The sequence below is a fragment of the Psammomys obesus genome, unplaced genomic scaffold, assembly GCF_907164565.1.
Source record: "Psammomys obesus unplaced genomic scaffold, mPsaObe1.curated_primary_1811, whole genome shotgun sequence".
NCBI lineage: Eukaryota > Metazoa > Chordata > Mammalia > Rodentia > Muridae > Psammomys > Psammomys obesus.
Window position 1 is genome coordinate 1648060 of NW_026590809.1, and position 9619 is coordinate 1657678.

The 9619-nt window shown below is 40.2% G+C and overlaps 1 pseudogene; it reads left to right on the forward strand.

Moving 5' to 3' along the window:
• The first annotated feature begins 5738 nt into the window (after positions 1 to 5738).
• Positions 5739 to 6915, forward strand: LOC129678324 (26S proteasome regulatory subunit 10B-like; annotated as a pseudogene).
• The last annotated feature ends 2704 nt before the right edge of the window (positions 6916 to 9619 follow it).

Sequence of the window (9619 nt, forward strand, 5' to 3'; positions counted from 1 at the left end):
GATCAGAAAGGAGAGGAGAACCTCCTCTATCAGTGGACTTGGGGAGTGGCATGCATACAGAAAGGGGAGGGAGGGTGGGATCAGGAGGGGAGGAGGGAGGGGCTTATGGGGGGATACAAAATGAATAAAGTGTAATTAATAAAAAATTAAAAAAAAAACCTGCCCAAAATTGAAAAGCCTAGGACTAGACAGAGTCACTGCTGGATTTTAGAAAACTTACTTTCTTTTTTAATTGAAAATAGATTCTTCTTTCATAAAATATATCCCAACCACAATTTCCCCTCCTTTTATGCCTTCCAGTTACCTTCCAGCCTTCCCTCTTCTCCTAATCCACTCCCCCCTCTCCATTTTCCTCTTCAGAAAAGAGCAGTTCTTCAAGAGACAACAGACAAACACAACAAAACAAGATACACTATGACTAGGTAAAAGCTCTCATATTGACACTGGGCAAGGCAACCTAATTGGAGAGAAAGAGTCTCAAAAGCAAGCAAATGAGTCAAAGAAACATCCTCTCCCACTGTTAGGAATCCCACGGAAACACCAAGCTAACAGCCATAACAAATATCAGAGGACCTGGCACATACCCATAAGCTGCGCTCACACGGGCTCACAGAGAATCTAGCAAACTTTCAATGAAGAGCTAACACCGAAACTTTTCAAGTTGTTCCACAAATAGAAAGAATAGGAACACTACTGCAAGCGAAATTTTCTATAAAGAAGCCATGTCCTCAAAGTACATCCTTCACCTAACTGAGTAGAACTTCAGTGGTTATGGAGAAGTTGGAATGTTACAGGTCCAGAATCTAATTACAGTTCATCTTCGGCATATTTAGCCCCTCAATAACCATTCCCTAACCCTCTCTGTAACTAAGGGATAAAAATGTTTTGGAATGTATTAACTTAACAAAACCATAGTTTGTACCAACCAAAAGGCTAAGAATCATGAGCATCTGAGGCCTATAGCTGTGATTTCTCCATTTTCTGAAACCACCTATTTAATGTTTCTATCAATGCATTTGAAAAGTACTTTGACTTATGCCTTTCTTTGTTCTGTTTTTATAAAAACTATTCCTATGAATAGAAGAAATATTTCAACACAATAAAAGCCTGCTATGGCAAACTGTGTTCAATAGTTTTATGTCATCGTGACACAGATAGAGTTATTTTCGAAGATGGACTCTTAATTGAAAAAAAGTGTTTTTTAAGATTTGCCCATAGGCAAGTCTGTAGTGCATTTTCTTGATTGGTGATCGATGTGGTGAGCCCAGTCCACTTGTGAGTAGTGCTTCCACTGGGCAGGTGGTCCTGGTGAGTGTAAGAAATTAGGCCGAGTAAGCCAGTAAGCAGCATTCTTCCATGGCCTCTGCTTCAGTTCCTACTTCAAGGTCCCTGCCCTGCTTGAGTTCCTGCCCTGATTTCCCTGGAATGGACTGTAACTAACTGTAAACTGAAATAAATCCTTTCTTCCCCAAATTGCTTTATGTCAGCATTTTAGTACAGTAATAGAAACCCTATAGACACAACTCCACAAACCCTTGTTAGGACACAAACTACAGACAACATTCTATTAAATGTGAACAATCAGTATTTCCAGTGAAATCTGAACCAAGATATCAGAACCTGCTCTCTCTGCTCTTATTCAATGTAGTGGTCAAAGTCTTCTCAGAACAGCAGAAAGAAGCAGAAGAAACAAAAAGGATACAAAGAAAACAAGAAATCAAATTACCTCTATTTGCAGATGACATAATCTTATACTTAAAAGACCATAAAGACTCCTCCAAAGATATTTTACATATGACAAACATTTCCAGTATAATAGTAGGATACAAAATTGACATATAAAAGTCAGTAGCAATTCTCTATACCGATAACAGCTTGTCAAGAAAAAAAATTAGAACAAATATCCCATTCATAGCCCAGGAATAAACCTAACCAAGAAAAAGAAGGCTTCTACAGTGAAAATTTTAAAATACCGAGGCAAAAATTAAAGGAGACATGAGAAGACAGAAATAACTTCCATGCTTATGAACTATCACAATTAATATCATGAAATTATTGTATTACAAAAAGAAATGGTATACAAGTTTAATGTAGCTCTATTAAAATTCTGATTACATTTTTCACCGAACTAACATACATACATACATACATACATACATATATATCCTAAAATTCACATAGAAACACAAATGACCCTAATCAAAAAGAGCAACGCTAGAGATATCAAAATGCCTGGCTTTTTATAACGACACAAACATGAATAGACATATGAAGTAAATAGTACCCTGGTTAGTTGTTTGCTTGTTTTTGTTTCTTGTGAACTTCACACAAGTTAGAGTTATCTAGGTAGAGAAACTGAAATTGAGATGTGCCACCCTCAGCTTGCCTGTGGGCAAGCCCATGCATTCTCTTGGTTGATATGGGAGGCTCCAACCCACTGTGAAAGTGCTACTCCATGGCAAGTGGTGCTGGGTATTATAAAAAATCAAAATGAGTAAACCATGGGGAGTAAGCCAGTAACCAGCACTCCTACATGGCCTTTGCTTGAGTTTGTGCCTCCAGGTTTCTGCCTTGAGTTCCTGCCCTGGTTTCACTTCATGATAGGCTATAAGGTGTAAGTTGAAATAACCCTTTGTTACCAAGTTTCTTCATGTCATGGTGTTTATCAAAGAAATAGAAAGCAAAGTAAGATGACTAGAGAACCAATGAACCAGAAAACTAAACCAAATGAACCAAGACAACTACAACCACATAAATTGCCACAAAGAAGTAAAAAAAAAATACATTGAAGAAAAATATCCTCTAACAAATGGGAATGAAGACGTTTAATATCTAGCAGAGAATAATTAGATCCTTATCTCTCACTCTGAACAAAAATCCATTCAAATGGATCAGAGCTCTCAATATAAGACCTCATTCTATTTCACCTTACACCTATCAGAGTGCCTAAGATCAAAAACTCAAGTGACAATACATGCTGGAAAGGATGTGGAGTAAGGGGAACCCTCCTCCATTGCTGGTGGGAATGTAAATTTGTACAACCACTTTGGAAATCAATCTGGCGCTTTCTCAGACAATTAGGAAATAGTGATTCCTTAAGATCCAACTATACCACTCCCAGGCATATATCCAAAATATGCTCAAGTGTACAACAAGGAAATTTGGTCAACCATGTTTGTAGTAGCTTTATTCATAATAACCAGAATCTGGAAACAAGCCAGATGTCCAACTGAGGAATGGATACAGAAATTGTGGTACATTTACACAATGGAATACTACTCAGCAATTAAAAACAAGGAAATCATGAAATCTGCATACAAAAGGTGTAAACTAAAAAAGATCATCCTGAGTGAAGTATCTCAGAAGCAGAAAGACACACATGGTATATACTCACTTAAAAGAGGATATTAGACCTAAAATATAGGATAAACACACTAAAATATGGACACCTAAAGAAGCTAAGTAAGGAGAAGGACCCTGGGTAAGATGATCAATCCTCACTCAGAAAGGCAAACAGGATGGACATCAGAAGAAGGAGAAAACAGGAAACAGGACAGGAGCCTACCACAGAGGGCCTCTGAAAGACTCTACCCAGCAGGGTATCAAAGCAGATGCTGAGACTCATAGCCAAACTTTGGGCAGAGTGCAGGGAATATTATGAACAAAGGGGAAGACAGAAAGAACTGGAGGAGTCAGGCGCTCCACAAGGAGAGCAAGAGAACCAACAGATGTAGCCTATGGCAGCTCAGTGTCCAAGTGGGTTCCTAGTAAGGGGAACAGAGGCTGTCTCTAACATGAACTCAGTGGCTGGCTCTTTGATCACCTCCCCCGAGGGGGAGCAGCCTTACTAGGCCACAGAGGAAGACAATGTAGCCAGTCCTGATGAGACCTGATAGGCTAGGGTCAGAGGGAAGGGGAGGAGGACCTCCCCTATCAGTGGACTTGGGGAGGGGGATGGGAGGAGATGAGGGAGGGAGGGTAGGATTGGAAGGGGACAAGGGAGGGAGCCACTGCTGGGATACAAAGTGAATAAACTGTAATCAATTAAAAAACAAATAAATTTTAAAAAAGAACTCACAATGCTAGAGTAATACACAGAGAAAACAATTTAAGATATAGACATAGGCAAGACTTTCTGGAAGTATCCTCCAGTTGCAGAGAAAATAACCCCCAAGACTGAGCAATGAGATTGAACAAAATTTCAAAGCCCTGTACAACAAAGGAAAATAAACATGAGACTAACAAGAAAAGCTTTGCCAACTACGTGTTAGGTAGATGTTTGTTTATATGTTTATAACTAACATATAAAGAACTGCAAAAATTAAGCACCAAAGAAACAATTTTTCAATTAATAGACTAATGAACTAAATAGACCAAAAATTTGCCCAACTCTTTTGACCTACTACCTAACAGGCATAACCTAATGTCTACTCTCCTATGCACTTATGAAATTATATTAAGATTATCTATGAATATAACAAACAGTGCTGACATTTCTGTAATCCATCCCTATAAAGGCTGAACTCAAGATGCAGTCTGATGAATCAGCAGCAGATCTTTCTCCTCTCTCTCTCTTTCTCTGTCTCCCCTCTCTTTCTCATTTAGGGCATCTATTTCTTCATTCTTTAAAGGCATCCAGGGCTCAGAAAGAAGTGAATGAAAACAAAGCATATTATCTTTTCCTAGGACTAGAAGTGGTGTTGTCTATGGCTCAAATCCTGCTGACTAGAAATAGTGAGAATGCCTTAAAAGAAGGTTAGGTTTCATTTGTGTCACAAAGTAGAGACAGGTACGATGAGCACCTAGCCAGTCTTGGCCATATAAGTTAATTCCCTTCTTTCCCAATTAAAAGCAAAACTATAACAAACAAACTTTCCTTTGGCTACATCTTTGTGCTATCCTGCGCAACTCATCCTGACAGATATCTAGACCAGAACAGGCAAATGCAGCATGTGGAATTTTTTCTAATTCATGTTTGAAGTAAGAATTCTCTAGTAGATACCCTATCGCTCTTATGTAACTCCATCAGATTACCACACTCTTTTAACACAGCCTAAGTGCATACTAGGTCGCTGACATTCAAAGCATTGCACAATCTGGCTTTACAATTTAAACTATTCTCTCTACTATGCTCCATACAGACCTCTACTTGTCTTGGATTGGTCAGCTCCCAAATGCATCATAGCTATCTATTCCAAATTCTGCATTGCTGAGAACGTCATTGTAAACTCTCTTGAGTCTCCTTATTTATTATTCTAGGAGAATAACAGCAGTGTATTAAATAATGGGAACATAAGAAGTGGCAGGCCAATCAGATGATGTCAGAGGCAGTCCCTCTTTCCATTACTCTGTAACCCACTTGGGCACTGAACTGCCATGGGCTACTTCTGTGCAGGGGTTCTAGGTTATCTCCATGAATAGTCCTTGGTTGCCTTACCAGGCCACAGAAGATGACAATGCAGCCACTCCTGATGTGATCTGATAGACTAATATCAGAAGGAAGGAGAGGAGGACCTCCCCTATCGGTGGACTTGGGGAGGGGCATGCGTGAAGAGGGGGGAGGGAGGGTGAGATCGGGAGGGGAGGAGGGAGGGGCTTATGGGGGGATACAAAGTGAATAAAGTATAATTAATAAAAATAAATTTTAAAAAAGTGGCAGGCCTCGGTGAGTATTCACTTTGGTCCTTCCTTCATAGCCTGTTGGAAGCCGTAGTAAGCACTTCGGCTTAGATGAGTGACAGCATCTCATCATGGCGGACCCTGGAGATAAGGCTCTTCAGTGCTACCGCAAGAAGCTGCTAGAGTACAGAGAGATGGGTGGCCCTCCTAAGGAGCTAAGGGAACAATTAAAAGAACTTACCAACTTAAAAGTCTGAAAATGACCCGAAGACACGCAAAGTGTTGGGCAGATTGAGGGTGAAGTGCTTAAGCCGTTAACAGAAGAAAAATTCATTCTTAAAAAGCAGCAAATGGACCAAGATAAGTCATAGGCTGTCGCTGGCAGCTTGATAAAAGTAAGCTGAAACCAGGGACAAGAATTGGTTGGGATATGACCACACTAACCATGATGTGGTATTTGCCAACAGGAGTGGATCCATAGGTTTACATCATGTCTCATGAGGATCCTGGAAATATTTTTTATTCTGAGATTGGAGGGCTGTCAGACAGATTCGGGAGTTAAGAAAGGTAATAAAATTACCTCTTACAAATCTAGAATTATTCCAGTGTGTAGGAATAACACCACCAAAAGGCTGTTTGCTATATGGACCACCAGGCCCTGGGAAAACACTCTTGGCAGGAGTTGTTGCCAGCCAGCTGGACTGCAACTTCCTAAAGGTTGTATCTAGTTCTATTGTAGACAAGTACATTGGTGAAGTGCTCACTTGATTAGAGAAATGTTTAATTATGCCAGGGACCACCAGACAGCCATCATTTTTATGGATGAAATAGATGTTATCAGTGGCCATTGGTTTTCTGAAGGTACAATCATCTGACAGGGAGAGTCAGAGAACTCTAATGGAGTTACTAAATCAAATGGATGAATTTGATACTCTTCATAGACTTAAAATGATCATGGCTACAAACAAACCAGAAACACTGGATCCTGATTTGCTGTGTCCAAGAAGATTAGATAGAAAAATGCATATTGATTTACCAAATGAACAAGCAAGATTAGATATATTGAAAATCCACACAGGCCCTCTTACAAAGCACAGCAAAATAGATTACAAAGCAACTGTAAAGCTTTCAGATGATCTTAATGGAGTAGACCTGAGAAATGTTTGTGCCGAAGCAGGTGTGTTTGCAATTCATGCCGATCATGATTTTGTAGTTCAGGAAGACTTCATGAAAGCGGTCAGAAAAGTGGCTGATTCTAAGAAGCTAGAGTCTAAACTGGACTACAAACCTGTGTAATTTACTGTAAGGTTTTTGGTGGCTGCATGACAGACATGGGCTTAATGTAAAAATTAAGTTAAAGAAAATAATGTATATTTTGGCAGTGATCTCATTAAAAGTGAATAAACGTGTATTAGCAACAAAAAAAAATCCTTCTTGGTCTATTTCTATTGCTGTACCAGGGACAGACTGAGTAACAAAAGGAATGGAGGTTTATTCAGAGATTTTTCTGTAACAACATATTTGACATTTATTATCATTTATCATTCATTTGCATTTTGTCTCCTGATGTTTTTCCCACTTGGAAAGTCCAAGAACATGGTCCTGGGATCTGGTGAGGGCTTTTTGCTGTGTCAAACATGGTGGAGAACATCAGTTGGTGACATATAAAGCAACCATGTTAGCTCTGGTCTCTCCTTCTCTGCACATGAAAGCACTAAGGCCACCCTGGGCACCTCACTCTCACGACCACATCTGACCCTAATTGCCTCAAAAGGCACTACCTTTAGTCAATGAGATTGCTCAGTGGATAAAGCCACATGACATCCACAACTTGGGGCCTGAGTTCGATCCTCAGAACCCACATTTTAGGAGAGAACTGACCCCATTCGTTGGCCTCTACCTCTACAGACTGCTGAAATGTTTGTCAGTAACCCCGATCCCCTCCCCTCTCTCTCAAATACACACACACACACATATGCACATACACACATACACACAAACATGCACATACACACACAAGCACACACATGCCATACACACACACACAATGAAAAAAATCAAGGCCCTACCTTCGAACACTATTAACACGATAATAAACTTTTGGAAGACATGTTCAAACAATAGCACATTCCTATCGCTTAATTCCCACGGTTGTCATGAAAATTTTCTGTAACTTAGCATATTTGACATTTATTGTCAGTTATCTTTCATCAGCATCTTGTCTCCACATCTTAGTTACAAGCAATTTGAGAAGTGCCACAATATATGCTTAAGTCCCTACTTCCTTGCATTATAAGATGGCCTTAGAAAAATATCTGTCATGACACAATTCAATTAAGCATTCCAGTAGTAGACAGAAAGCAAATGAAATATTCATCCCAACACTTCCATTCCAGAAAAGAATCTTAAAACCTAGAAAGATTAGTTAGGGAAAAAAATGAATAATAGCATTTAAAACTTCAAAAATTCACAGAAAGTTGAAAACATTTGCAAATAATTCATTGAAAACCCAAGACACCATGCATGTCTTTTGGGTTTGGGTTACCTCACTCAGGATGATCTTTTCTAGTTCCATCCATTTGCCTTTACATTTCAAGATGTCTCTGTTTTTTAATAGCTGAGTAGTACTCCAATTATGTAAATATAACAGTTTCTTTATCCATCTTTGGTTGAGGGACACCTGGGTTGTTTCCAGTTTCTGGCAATTATAATAAAGCTGCTATGAACATAGGTGAGCAAATGTCCTTGTTGTATGGTGGAGCATCTTGTGAGTATATGCCCAGGAGTGGTATAGCTGGGTCTTGAAATAGAGCTATTCCCAGTTTTCTGAGAAACCTCCAGGTTGATTTCCAAAGTGGTTGTACAAGTTAGCACTCCCACCAGCAATGGAGGAGGGTTTCCCTTTCTCTACATCCTTATCTTCCCTGCCCACAAGATGTACGGGGATGAAAAGAGTAGAGATTGAGGGAACGCCTTATGAATGACTGGGACGAATTGAGACCACCTCATGGGAGAGAGCCAACCCCTGACACTATTAACAATACTCTGCTGTGCTTGCAGACAAAAGCCTAGCATAGCTGTCCCCTGAGAGACTCCACCCAGCAGCAGATGGAAATAGATGCTGAGAATCACAGCCAAATATTGGGCAGAGCACAGGGAGACTTGCGGAAGAGTGGGGAGAAGGATAGAAGGGATAGGCAGAGCTCCATGAGAAGACCAACAGTGCCAAATAAACAAGGCCCAGGGGGCCTTACAGAGATTAAACCACCAACCAAGGATCATGCATGGACTGGACCTAGGGCCTGTTTACGAATGTAGCCAATGGGTAGCACAGTCTTCAAGTGGGTTTCCTAGTAAGGGGAAAAGGGGCTGTCTCTGACATGGACTCTGTTGCCCGCTTTTTGATCATTTCCCCCCTGGTGGGGCTGCCTCAACAGGCCACAGAAGTGGATATGATCAGTCCTGTTGTGACTTGATGCACTCTGGTGGGTGGGGGGAGCTCCCCTTTCCTGAGGAGAAGGGGAGGGGATAGTGTGAACAGAGACAGAGGGTTGTATCTGAAGAAGAGGAGGAAGGGGGCTATTATCAGGATGTAAAGTGAATAAGTTAATAATTTAAAAAAAAAGATGGTTGAACAAATGTCCTTGTTGTGTACTTGAGCAAATTTTGGGTATATACCTAGGAGTGGTATAGCTGGGTCTTGAGGTAGCACTACTCCTAGTAGCAGCTTTATTTGTAATAGCCAGAACTTGGAAACAACCCAGATGTCCATCAACGGAGGAATGGATACAGAAATTGTGGTATTTTTACACAATGGAATACTACTCAGCAATCAAAAACGAGGAAATCATGAAATTTGCAGGCAAGTGGTGGGATCTAGAAAAGATCATTCTGAGTGAAGTATCCCAGAAGGAGAAAGACAAACTTGGTATATACTCGCTTATATAGACCTACAAGACATGATAAACATAATGAAATCTACACACCTAAAGAAGATAAT